A 14,588-nucleotide genomic window follows, 5' to 3' on the forward strand; every position below is an offset into this window, starting at 1 on the left:
AATTATACTGTTCATCCTTGGACACAGTGAGGAGTCTAAAAGTGTTTCATTTTAATAAAAATGAAATCTGGACCCTGCAGAAACCAGCTTCACTAATGACGTGTTTACACAGAAAAAGACAATTTCTATTTAATGGTGATTACCATCGAGAACAAATTAAACTTCCTGGAGTATATGGGTTAGAGATAATGGGAACAAAAAAAAGTTATGGTTTCACTCTGTGTGTATCTTTGTGCAAATCAGTGCATGTGAGAGTGAATCTATGTCTGCGTATATGTGTGTGTGGACATTTGTGTGTGCCTCTGACTCTATGTGCCTGCATTTGTGCATCTGCCTGTATGTATATCTGTGTCTGAATCTGTGCAGGTCAGTGTGTCTATAAGTGTGTGTATGTGTATGATGGAGGCAGAGAGGACATCTGTCTCTGACTGTATTTATGTGTGCATGTGTGTATGTGAAACAGAGTGACGCTGTCATAAGAAGTTAAAACGAGTAGGAAAAAACGAAAAGCAATTTCAAATGTCAGGTGGTACCAAATATGAGTTCTGATCAGCATTGGAATATTTGGACCCGGGGAAACATTTGAATGTTTTTTTCTGTGATCCATGTCAATTCATCATAACAGCATCACCCAAAACACAAGCTGCCAATTGATCCTGAACCTGATACAAGATAAAAACTCGAGACTCCGACTTTCAGGTAAACTGATTTCCAGTGTTTGACTATCATTGCAAAAATATGCAAAATACTTCCTGCAGCACTTCAACAGCTTCATAATGACACTTGAGGCCATAGGCTGGGAACCCCTGGGGCAGAATTAGCTTGAGACAAAGCAAAACAAGAAAACATTTAGAATGCCATGATCTATGCAGTGAACAGGCATAAAGTGTGCAACATAACCCGAGTCTGGCAGCATTTTCTTTTGCAAAGCCAAGGTCCACCGTCACCTCTCCAATCCCTCTCTAGTTCTTTGTTGTGTAACTCGAACAGGTGAACGGAGGGTTAGATATTTTTGCTACTTGCGGCATAGGATTAAATAGATTCTGCTATTCCTTTTTCTGCCAAGGCCATTCCAAACAGATTGTGTTACAACATGTACCTGTGCAGACCCATCCCAAAGAGTTATGGGAAATCATTTCAACATTCAGCTTTAATATCTATTCCTTTGTAAAGGAGAACAATCATTTGCAGAACAAGCCCAGATGTGAGCAGTCCCTAATTCAGGAATTTAAGCTCAGAGGCACATCATAATGTAATGTCTGGGAATATTTAATAATAGTAAAATGAAAATTGTAACTGAGAAGAAGGTATTACAAATAGGCTTGCAAAAACCCAAGATTAACCTCAGTGGAACAGTGACTGGTTCAGGGCAACAGTAAACAATGCACAGAAATGTAACTTAATTATCTTTTGATTCAAAATATGCAATGAGATGCACAGACAATCCATCTAAGGAAGTGGAGGCAGAGAGAGATTAGAAAAGGGGATGGCGTATTTCACAATTCCAGAGTAGAAGGTTTGTACATAAAGGTCCTCAGTCAGAATATGTTCAGTAGCTACAATCATCAAAATAGTAATAACAATATAATCGGTGTGTGGCTTATTCTAAAAGCTACTATCACTCACTCAGAAATAAATAAATTGTTAAACCTGAGAAAATATCAAGGAGAAAAATATCCCTCATGGGGTTATAAAAGGATTCAAGAGCTTTCCCAGTGACACCAAAATAACTTTGTTGCACTGTGAAGGCCCTTTTAAAGGATTAAGAAAAATGAAATGACTAACGGGAGCTGGGATTTGCACGTTCATTTGGAAAGAGTTAGAGAGCAAAATACTCCCACAAAGTGCACAAAAACACTCCAAAGGGAAAGACAATAGACAGTGCCACCTTCTCAAAGGATGTGCAGACTCAGCCACAAAATCCAGCAACGGCAGATGCAGTTTGCAAACACCTCCAGGATTATATTTTCAATAGTCAGCAATTGTGTGGTAGATAGCACGGCCATCAATTTCAGGGGGCAAGGGAATCTTCCAGCTACAGGTAGGTACAAGCTGTGCTGTTGAGTCAATGAGTTTTCATGTTGAAAGAACTAAACCGAGCTCTGCTCCATCTGTAATGCTCTCCTCTCAGCTCCAAGGAATCAAGTTTTGGATGGAGACACTTGACAGGAAACATATCCAGAACATGTTTTCATAGTTGTTTTTTAAGCTTCCTTTGTATTAAAGTGGAACAAAGTTAAAAAGGTCAGTCAGAGTAGGCAGCACTGCATTAATCTGTAGACATGTAGGGGTAGGAATTGTCTCCCACCCTGCGGCCATCATCATCATCATCATCTAGTATGGTCTAGTGCATTGGGCTGGGGACCAAGAGACCTGGCTCCTCATCTTGGCTCTGACACTGATCTTCTGTAGGCAAGTCACTTCCCTGCCCCATGCATCTGTTTCCCTCCCACCCACTGTCTGTGTTGTCTCTTTACGTTGGGAGCTCCTTGGGGCAGCAACTGTCTCTATATGTGTTTGTGCAAGGCCTGGTACAAGGGGGCCCTGATCTCATTTGGGGCCAAGGGCTAATCACATGCTTACTCTTGAGCTGATGTTTAAATTCTTTGCTGGATTGGGACAAAATTAATTGAAAAATTAAAACTATACTAAACAATGTAAAACCAATCCTAAATCAGCCATTATAAAAATCTCATATCTATGTCTGATCCACTAATATATACTTATTTAAGAGAGCAATGGAGAGAGCTCTACATTCAATGTATATCTCACAGTCCAAGTACGTGTAAAAAGGCTGCCAACCCATTTTCCTATGAGTTTAAGAGTTCATTGTATGGAATCAAATGAGAAATAATGATTTTTGTACATATCTTATAGGCTATATAGTCAAAAGCTTCATACCTGAAAGCCAGATGCATTGATTACAGGACAGTTGTGAAAAACAAATGTTTGCTCCTGATTTCTGTGCAAATTGTCAGATGTTGGCCCAGTAATTTTAGGTTGCAAAACAGCACCCTTAATACATAGAAAAATAATTTTAGTTCTACTAAGTATCTCAGTTTCTGGCCTGAAAACTATTTGAAAATCACCCTATAAATTCTGGCTGAATCATTGGTCAATGACTCTCCATTTTGTTCATGACCAAAAAATTGCTAATCTTGGTGAAACTGTTAGAATTATTGTTATTATTGTTCTAGGCTTTTGGCAGCCCACAAGGGACCTGACTGGCTCTGAGCTGCTGTCTATGGTATCAGACCAACTCCCATTGAACCTAAAGTATCTAACATTATCTGCAGTCACCAGATTTGTTACTGCAAATGATCTTGCAACTCCTGATTAGCTGAATGTATATGTAGGAGCATTGCCAGCAGATCGAGGGACGTGATCATTCCCCTCTATTCGACATTGGTGAGGCCTCATCTGGAGTACTGTGTCCAGTTTTGGGCCCCACACTACAAGAAGGATGTGGAAAAACTGGAAAGAGTCCAGCAGAAGGCAACAAAAATGCTTAGGGGACTGGAGCACATGATTTATGAGGAGAGGCTGAGGGAACTGGGATTATTTAGTCTGCAGAAGAGAAGAACGAGGGGGGATTTGATAGCTGCTTTCAACTACTTGAAAGGGGGTTCCAAAGAGGATGGATCTAGACTGTTCTCAGTGGTAGCAGACGACAGAACAAGGAGTAATGGTTTCAAGTTGCAGTGGGGGAGGTTTAGGTTGGATATTAGGAAAAACTTTTTCACTAGGAGGGTGGTGAAGCACTGGAATGGGTTACCTAGGGAGGTGGTGGAATCTCCTTCCTTAGAGGTTTTTAAGGTCAGGCTTGACAAAGCCCTGGCTGGGATGATTTAGTTGGGGATTGGTCCTGCTTTGAGCAGGAGGTTGGACTAGATGACCTCCTGAGGTCCCTTCCAACCCTGATATTCTATGAATGTATGGACAATTAGATCTAAAAAGGAATGCTTATTGTCAACTGTGATGCAAAGATTCATAGATATTAAGGTCAGAAGATTATGATCATCATGTCTGACCTCCTGCAAAACACAGTATTTTCACTAGCAATTCCTGCCTCAAGTACAGTGGCTTGTTGTTAAACCATAATATCTGTTTTAGAAATAAGTCCAGTCTTGATTTAAAGACTGCAGGTAAATAGAGAATATACCACATCCCTTGGGAATCTGTTCCAATGATTAATTATTCTCACTGGTAAAAATTTGCATCTTATTTCCAGGTTGAATTTTTCCAGCTTCAGCTCCTACTATTAGATCTTGTTATGCATTTATCTGCTAAATTAAAAACTCCTATGGTATCAAGTATCTTCTCCCCATGTAGGTAATTATGACTCCTAAGTCATTTACAGAGTCTGTACCCTGCTTTCCAGGATACAGTCTCTCATCCTGTAAGTGTGACCTATATTCTTTGTTCCTAGATTTATAACCTTGCATTTAGTTGCATTAAAATTCATGTTGTTTGTTCATGTCCAATTTACCAAGCGATCTGGATTGCCCTGTATAACTGACCTTTTCTCACTGTTATTTATCACTCCACCAATGTCTGTGTCATCTGCAAACTTTATCAGCAAATATTCCATGACAAAAAGCACATTAAAATGGAGTTAAGATTGACAGTATATGTCAGTAGTTTAGGGTACACTATATTACAGGGATGTGGTAATTGTCTAAAACCAAGTCTTATGAACCCAGGAAATTTACAAATAAGGTTAAATTGAAAAGAAATCCAACATGTTAATATCTGGAAACGCACCTAAAGAACCTTAACTCTGTCCTGTCATAGACAACTCCCCGTATCATTAAAACTTCCTGAACTCTTGTGCATAGGCTACATTTGAATATATATTTTTTAGGATTAATGGTCCTTTTCTTCCCTTTTGTTCTTCATAATCAAGTTTCTCCTTGAGCAGAAACCTTAACTCTGCCCTGTAGTGACACTGAGAGGAAAAGATGAAAAAATCTAATGTGTTTTTAAAAAGCAGTTTATTGTAACCTGAGTCCACAAACACTCAAATGCCTTAGGTCATAAACTTTGAGTATGATACATAAAGAATAACAGGAAAAGAAGCTACTGGGTTTGTTGCAGGAATCACGGGGTGAGGGGCTATCACTTGCGATATGCAGGTCAGACTAGATGATCACAACGGTTTCATTTGACTTAAAATCTATGACTGTATGGAAGTATAACCCATGTGTGTCCCATGTCCGCTTCTGCGCCCAATGCACAGAGGATGTGAGTCTGTTACAGCCCTCTGCCACCCAGCTGCAGCTCAAGCTATAGCAGCTCCTGCTTTGTATCTCTGGAAATCCTGGTTCAATCCCTTGTGTTGGCCAAGGTGGTGGCTTTCCCAAAAGTACCTCTCCCCGCAAGACACATTGCTACTGTCTGGGGTGGGGGCGGGGGATAGAGAAGAACACACCATATCCTCCAAGAAATCTAGTGTCCTCCTGGTGGAGTAAGCACCTCTCACACGCCCCTCCCTGAAATGGAAAGGGGGCTGAGAAAAAGAATTGCTGCCATGGGGCTTCCTAGACCAGCAATTGTGAGGCTAGCCCTTAGAACCAAGCTCCCAGCAGAGACCATGAGCCAAATACTTGCCCCTGCTCTCTTTCCAAAGGCCCTTTGATCTTCATTCATATAGGAGTCCTGCTGTCTTGCACAGGAATCTAAGAATGCTCATATTGGATCACACCCAGTGTCCTGTCTCTGACAATGGCCAACACCAGTTGCTTCAGAGCAAAAATCCGGGGGGTGGTTATGGGATACCCTGGCCCCAGGAGACGTTTCCTCACAACCCTTAGGAGTTAGAGGTTGGTCTATGGCTTGAAGGAGGATGATTTATATCCATACCAAAGCTCTTGTCTTTTTTAGAATATGTACTACACCTGTACCCCGATATAACATGACGCGATATAACACGAATTCGGATATAACGCGGTAAAGCAGCGCTCCGGGGGGGGGGGGCTGCACACTCCGTCAGATCAAAGCAAGTTCAATATAACGCGGTTTCACCTATAACGCGGTAAGATTTTTTGGCTCCCGATGACAGCGTTATATCGCGGTAGAGGTGTATTGTAACTGGGTATTTTTGTTATCTAGATAAATGTCCAATTCCTCTTTGGATCTTGCAAACTTTTTGACTTTAACAACATACTGTGGCAATGAGTTCCTCCGTCTAATTACCCAGTGTGTGAAAAAATATTTTCTTTAATTAGTTTTCATTTTGCTGCCTTTCACTTTCATTGAATAACTGGAAGAATAGAAGTTTCCTATCCACCATCTCAATATCATGCATTATTTTGAACACCTTTGTCACAACCTCTTACTTGTTTCCTTTCTAAGATAAACAATCCCAGGCTTTTCAGTCTTTCTTCATAGGAGAGTTTTCCCAGGCCCTTAATCATTCTCATTGCCCCTTCCTGAACCCCATCCAGCAATATCCTTTTGGAGATGGGACGACCAGTACTGCATTGTCCATTCTAGTTGATGCTGCAGCATTGATGTGTATAATGGTGTTATAGTATTTTCTGTATTATTGTCCATCCTGTTCCTTTTACACCTTAACATTTTGTTTATGCGAAGCTGCACACTGAGCGGATGTTTTCATTGAGTTCTCTACAGTTATGCCCAGGTCCATTTCCTGACTTGATTCAGTTAATTTAGACCCCAGCAAGGGGCATGAGTAGTTCATACGTTCCCCTCCAACATGAATTACTTTACATGTATTGACACTGAATTTCATCTGCCATCTTGTTGCCCATTTAACTAGCTTGGTTAGGTCCCCTGTAGTACCTCACAATCCTCTCTGGACTTGACTAATCTAAATACTTTTGTGTTAGCTCTAAAGTTTGCCACTCCCTGGTCACTACCTTTCCCAAATCATTACTGAAGATATTGAACCAGACCTGGGCTGCACTATCCTAGCGGGAGCTGTAGGAGGCAGACAGAGAATGTCTCCAAGCATTCCCGATGTGCAGAATGAGTGTGTCCAGTGCTATCCACCCTGCCAGGGAGTGCAGAATATTGCCCCCTATGCATATGACATGCTATGGTGGCCAGGGCAGGGGGCACAGGGCCTGACCAAACCTCATCCCTGGGGTTTCTTCAGTTGAAAGGGAGCAGTCCCTGCACTGTGGGGAGCATGGGAATTGCAATTGTGCCCAACTGCTGCACAGGGATGGAAAGGGGATGTGGCTGCTTGCACCCTCCATCACATAACCATGACACACCCAGCACAGTTTGACCCTTTTCATTTGTACAAGACACCAAGGGTACGTCTACCCTGCAATGGAATCCAGGGACCAAACTCAGGCTCAAGACTAACCCCCTGTTCCATCTACACACAAAATTCACTAACCCAGATCGCGGACCCAGCATCCCAGGACCCCATGGGAGTGGAAGGTCCAAGCCTGAGTCAAGATGGGACCCAGAGATCAAGCCCTATTGCTTTGCAGTGTAGACGCAGCCCCACTGGACTCATGATCTGGGAGTCTGCCAAAAGTATCCCACAATCCCATGGGCCGACTTTTTTTTGTCCACGTTTGGTGGACAGTCAAGTTTTCCCACACTGCACCACGCACAAGGGGCTAAGAGTAGCCACATTTTGGGAGGGGCTAGGAAGTCTGGGATAAGGGTGGTGGGACTTGGGCCCACATACTGCAGTGTAGACTCTAGAGCCCCAGGCTGGGACCCAGGGTTCAACCATTCCTAACCTGGGATTACAACTGAGTGTAGACATTCAAGCCCTAGGTTAACAAACCCAGGGTCGCTAACTTGAGATCTACTAGCTCTGGGTTTACAGTGCAGTGTAGGGTGAAATCCTGGCGCCACTGAAGTCAGTGGAAGTTTTGCCATTTGCTTCTCTGGGCCAGGATTTCACCTCTGGACACTAGTGTGATGGGAGCACTGGACTGCAGGCAAACTCATACCAGGAGGGGGAAGGATCTTGTGGGTGAAACACTAGACAGTGACACATCAAACAAGCTCCCTGTGTGACCTCAGGCCAGTCACGCAGGGCCAGATTTCCCAAGGCGTTGAGGTGCCTCAAGATGCAGGTCTGGTGCCTAACTCTCATTGAGAGGTAATGGGAGTCTGGCACCCAACTCACTTAGGTGCTTTTGAAAAATCCCACTGGATGCCTATCTGCACCTTTAAGTGCCCTCTCTTACCCACTCTGTGCCTCTGTTCCCAATCTGTTACTTGGGAGCAATAAACCTTCCTGCCGCTCCAGCATGTTATGGGGGTTATTTCATTAATGTGTGTGAGACCCCAGATTCTAGGGTGGTGGGACCCACTGAAGTACCTGCAGGGGCAGGGAGATAGACTGGGGAAAGGGGGTGTTCTCGCCATAGTAGTAAGGTTCAAATTTGCTTTCCACTATAAACCCAATTTTTTCCTGGCTCCAAATCCTCAGAAAAGCACTTCTCACTTCATACTTTGCACTGTAGTCTACAATCATCAGGGTTTTTGTTTGTTCACTGGTTGTTTTTTCTCCCCCAAAATGAGGTAATTCGGCCCAGCTATTTTTGAGATTTATGGGACTTGGAAAAAATCAGTCATACTCATGTTTTGCAACACCTTCAAATGCTTTTTTGCCTCATCTTATTTTAAAAAACCTTTTCCTAGAAACTTCGGATCAAGCTGATTTATTATACCCCCTTGACAAAACTTGGCAAAACTCTAGTGCCCAGGATTAACTCGGAGATGAAGAAAGACATATCTGGGTGGTTAGTCCCTGGTGAAATAAGAGCATCAATCAGAATGGTTCACTGGGCTTTGGAAAACATTTAAATGGCGGATCCTTAGCTTCAAACCAATGCCTCTCTTCCTATGAACGTAAAAAACCACAAGAAAAATGTTCCCCATGTGCTATTCTTCCCAGCTATGTTCATATCTGATTTCTAAGAGCGCTAAGCACATACTACAGAAAATAGTCTTTCCTTGGTGGAATTTTTAAATGAATGTGACCATGTCGTGATCATTTTCTTGTCCTGGCTTTGAGCTGTTTGTAGCCACAGTGTGGAAAAAGCACTATACTTGTACAGCTTGTGGGTGACACAACAAATATGCACCACAGAGCACTGGTTTTATAATTCATTTCATAAAGACACGTCTCCGATACTAAGCGGGATGCTTCGTAACCATACTTCTTTCATGTAAGTGCAATAATTTCATGCTCTGTGCCTAGGAGGTTTGTATATGTATATACATTAACTCTGTGTTTAATGACATTTGTATAATTGGTGACACATGGAATCCTAATGAAGACTGGGGAATGATTGCCTCTTCAGAATGCTATTTGCAAAGTACATCCTTTTCTGTGTACTGTGTATAGTTCTAAAGTGGCTGGAGTTGGCACAACCACTGTATGAGCAGGATTCGAACATCTTAATGTTTCTGGTTGATGATGAAATGGAATAGATTTTAAGGATAAGGTTGTCAGAGAGTTTCTGAGTTTGTTTTTTCCAAAGCATTGCAGCGGGGGGCACAGTTAAGGTTGTTTGGGGGCCTTGACTGTGCATTTCCATACTTTCAATTATTAAGATTTCTTTTAAGTTGCACCCTAACTCCAAGATTCAGAATCGTAGTTGGTGTAAATCATTAAATTCAATGAAGGTATGTCAATTTACACCAGCTGAGGATCTGGCCCTAAATTTTCTGGGTTTCTGATGTTTGTTTTTGACAACTACCCTATTCTTTGGAGACTAAAAAAGTTACTGAAATGAACCTCAACCTTAATTCCAGCTTAACAAATATTTCTGTCTTTGAATAAACAGCTACCTGAAGTGCTTGAGGTCAAAGTGGACTAAATGATTGAAGTGCTTCCCCCAGAGTCAAAGGGCACTTGGTGCTTGCTTAGCCTGTAGTGGAGTAAGAAGGGTGAGTGAGGCCTATGCTGTGTCATGCAGCCAGGCAGCCTCCATGCTGGGAGGCTTGGCTTTATTCCACATTGAAACATGATCACAGGGGCAACTCCACGCTGCCAAGAACAGCTTTCGATCACATGTCAGTGTCCCAGACGAGCTAAACATTTAATTTAGATGGATATTGGTGGTCAAGAGAAACAAGAAGCTTCATAGTGATACACAAGCTGGGTTCCTCTGCGGAAAGTGAGCTTTTTCTCCTGCGCAGCGAGCTTTTGGAGCTAAGGTACCTTGCAATGCAGTGCCTCTGCTTTGCCCTAACTTGTTAAAGGATTTTTAGATCAGGATATGATCCTGAAATGGGTCTGTCCTTGAATGGGCATCCAGTGAAGAGCACAGGGCACCAGCATGAGGCACTCTTATCAGTCCTTCTTGTCTGGGAGGTGGGCTCCTGCATGCAGAACTATCTGAATCTTCTGTGTGGCCTTCACAGTCAGACCCAGGTCAAGTGCATTGCCATAATTTACCAGGGAGGTGGGCGAGCACGGCCTGCTCTACAATGGGCGCAGTCTGTGGGCTCGCCAAAGATGGATGAAGCTGTTTCCCAGCAATGTTACTGTCTGTGACTAAGGACAGTAATGAGTCCCATGGGTGCATCCCTTCTTGCCAATCAGAGGGATGCTGCGCATGGTGTGCAAATGGGAATATGGATCTGGTTTCAGAATGAGGTACAAGAACCCCGTGTGAGAAGTTAGTGAACTGGCTGCCTCATCTCACACTCAGTACGGCTCTAGGAGAAGCGTCGATTTTGTTACTGTGGCAGTTGTGGAGAGGCTGGAAGCCCAGCCTGCATGAAAGGGCAGCACAAAAATCAGAGGAATTGTCTGAGCCATCAAGGCACAAACGTAACTAACTGTAGGGCGGTTGCAATCCCATTGCTGACAGTTACTCAAGCTCTGCCGTTGCAGACGTCAGTGACGGCAGCACCAGAGTTGGCAATCACAGACTAGTCTAACAGCAAGGAGAAGAGAACCATTTTCATACCCTGAACTCCAACGCTGAAAGAGGCTTTGGAAGTGCAAGACAAGGCCACTGACTAGCCGAAATACCAGCCCCTGCCTTGCATCTCGTCTGATCAGCCTGGCCACAGCACACAGGGCTCGTTCCAGTCAGGCGGCTTGAAAAGCAGAGGCAAAGTGCGTGCATCCCTTTAAATGTCCCCAGCTTGATACCATCTTCACAGCACTGACAGCAAGCACAGCACTTGCCCAGACTCACTCCTCAGATCCCACCGCCTCCGGAGAACCCACCCAGCCCCGTCCTCCTCCAGCTCTTCCTTCCTGCCCTGCCCCTCTCCCACTCACCTCACTGTAGTGAGCTACCATTTTGCTTCATTCGGAGTTTTGCTTGTGAACCAAGGGAAGCTGTCTAAATCACAAGGGTACTGTCTGACCTGACGGTTTGTTCATGTAATTCTGCACACTGTGTGTGTATGTGTCCACGTGTGTACAAGTACATGTGTCTACTCACCAACATCTCCCTCAAACCAGGGGCTTCAATGCACGGTGACTCTTAGAACGACCAGCAGAGAACAAGTGCCAGTGTGCAGGTGAGGGAACCAGGGGATGTGGAGCACAGTGGCTGGGAAAGGAAAGACACTTCACATGCATGAGGCGTTATTCTCAGGCACTCTCATTCTTACCCACAGGAAGTGTAATATGTTTAAATACCAGACCCCATGGCAGTGCCTAGCAGGAGGGCAGGTGAGTTCCCCTGACTCTGTTGGCACCACCCCCAGGCTGGGACGTGATCCAGAATTTAAGGGGTAAGTCAGGAGGTAACAAGGCTGAGAAAGTGCTGGCCAGGCAGACTGGTGGTGGTGGTGGGTCACTGGGAGATTCCACTCTCCAAACACCTCATCAAGATAGCTTTATTAACCTGCTCAAATCCAGGACAAGGAGAGACAAATGATCCTGTCCAGACATCTGGATCAGATCATCAGGACAAGAACAAGTCTGCACATGCTGCAGTGGCTGGGCCAGATTCACCCCGTCGAGTTGCACTGGTGTGACTGAGCTGTGGGCTTCCAGCTTCACAAGAGAGGTTGGGTGGTAGCCTCCCTCCAAAGTGCGAGCGTCTGCCAGTGAGGTTCTCATGGAGACAGGGCAGAACTGAAAGCTGCAGCCCATCACCGGCTGCCTTCCCTCAGGCCTGGATGACTCCCCCAGTACAGTGCCCTCAGGGCAGAGGGGAGTTCAGTTTGCATTTCCTGCATCTTCCTGTTGGCATGCAAGTGTGTTTCTTTCTAGTCATGCTAGATATGCTCTGTTCATTGCCAGAGAACCCTCCCTTCCTTGTGACTCTGGAGATCTCGGAAGAGACTGGCTCCTTTACATTTCTTCATCCAATGGACTATCCAATGGACTATCAGTGCTGAGAGACTCACACAGGTCTTCATGACCTCCCTGGGGCTGTTCTCCGGGAGCCCCTTAAGCACTAAGGGTGAAATTCACCCCACAATGGGGAGCAGCACAAGGCCTAGCCCCTCTCACTCCTGGGCAGACCTCAGTATGAGGCCTTCCCCTCCCCCCAACACCTTGGAGAGGACTGGCACAAGACCTAGGCCCCACTAAAAATAGGGTTAAATGCTATTTAAGGGGTGCCCAGGCCTTTTGCCCTTAAAAGTGTAAGCTGTGCATATGACCTTTTGGGCTGGGATGAATTTCAGCCCATAGGGGAGAGTCCAGTCAAAACTGCTACAGTCAGGGTTTTAGAAGAGTTTCCATTCAAAGCCCGTATTATAGGTTCATACACATGCTAACTCTTTCCCCTTTGGGGCAGTAATTTTTCTTGCTTGGGCTGCCTGAAAGGTGGTGGTTGTTGTTTTGGCACTTGAGCAAAGTCTTTGCAGCCATTTTGGGAGTTCTGGGCAGATAAAGCAAATGTATGTTTCCATTGTAAAAGAAATCATACTGCCATTTTTCCGTGGTGATAATGCAAGTATAGTGGAACTTAGCAACTTAAGACGTGTCACATAAATAGGTCTCATAAGCAGTATAAATTCTGTGAAGCGCCCAGGTGCAGTTCAGAATATTAATAATGATCTTTAAATCCCTGAATGGTCTGAGACTCAGCTAGCCAAAAGATTTCCTGGCATCACACCAGCTAAGCTGGCTTCTGCTGCTGGGACGGGGAGCGTACTGTCTGGAAGCAATGGCAGGACACTCCTTGCTGGGAGCTCTCTCTCCCCTGTGGCCAACAGAGCCCCTGATTTGGGCAAGTGGCAAGAGAGAATGCAAGGTGCACCTCTTAGATCAGCCTTTTAACTGAATCCATCCCTGCAGTTTGACCATTTTTGCCATTTTGTGTTCATTCTGGAATAAAAGCATAAAAGGACATATCAGAAAATGGTCACGGAGGATCTCTGGATTGACTGAAAGCTCAACTGGGGAGGGGAAGTGGAACATAGAGAAAAGCTATGTTTTGTCCAGGTTAAGCAAGTTTCTAATGATCCAGAGTACAGGTGCATTCCCTTTAGTCAAGCTAGGATAAAAGTGAGCCTTGCTCCTTTGATCTGGGAAATTTGTAGCAGAGGCATGAATAAGTTTAGCACAGCCATTTGTAAACTGAGTTGTACAGTGCATGAGTGGCCTGTACCCTTTGCTGTGCAGTCAATGCTAAGGATACTGAACAGATGTTAATAGCAATGCCACACGCCACAGTGCAGTAACAATCTGCACTGCTTCCTCAAATTGGAGAGGGCCTTTCTACTGTGTTTACAAGCATGGAAAGACATTGGATAAAGGACAGTTCGCCCACATCAGCTCAAACCACCCAAGATGGTTTAACCCCCCCAGCACAGGTCAGCAATTCACATATCATTGGGTCCTATCAGTGTATGAATTGCCCTTTGCAACGTCGAGTGAGCTGACTAGTAGTACTTGCCACCCCGTTACTCTGTGCCCTGGTTGTGGCCTCCTCACCATTCCCACACAAGGGAAATACTGGAGCACAGTGTGAGTGCAAAGGGCCCCTATGGGAGCGAACAGATTAGTTCTCCACACAGGTTCATTGCCACCACGATTGCTGTGTCGCCCATAGTAACATCCATGGAGCTGCTCCATGAGCAGATGGGCTGAGATTTACCCCAGAACAGACAGCTCCTCCCAGGGTCTAGTGACACTTAAGCCCCACTTAAACCATTAGGACAGGACTTAAGTGATGCCTAGGGCCGGGTGTTGTCCCTCTGCATATGGCTGACTATGAATATGACCAGTTACAAAGCTTTCCCCGCTTTGAATGCCGCCCATATTTTTGCATGGAGGCAGCTAATATTAAGGTGGTAAAATTATTCATAATGGCTTTCTGATTAAATACAAGGACATTTTATACAGAAACAACCTGTTGGCTTCACTCCTTGGTGCTGTCTCTCCTCTTCTTTGTACTGTCTGTGCTCGACCACTGCTACAGAGCTCACTGCATTTGCTGTACATTAAGCTGAAGTGCCCACATGGGAGGCAGTGGTTTAAGTGGGGGTAGGAGACAAGGGGATGTGGGTTCAGTTTTTAACTCTGCCACAGAATCCCTGTAAGGCATTGCACAACTCACTTACCCTCTGGGGGCTGTAATGGTCTCATTCCGGCTGTTGGGTTCAGTGTGAGGGTGCTGAGTGCTGTTGGTGGCCTGTGATGGACAGGAGGTCATACTACATGA

The sequence above is a fragment of the Emys orbicularis genome, chromosome 15 (genome assembly GCF_028017835.1).
Source record: "Emys orbicularis isolate rEmyOrb1 chromosome 15, rEmyOrb1.hap1, whole genome shotgun sequence".
NCBI classification, from domain to species: domain Eukaryota; kingdom Metazoa; phylum Chordata; order Testudines; family Emydidae; genus Emys; species Emys orbicularis.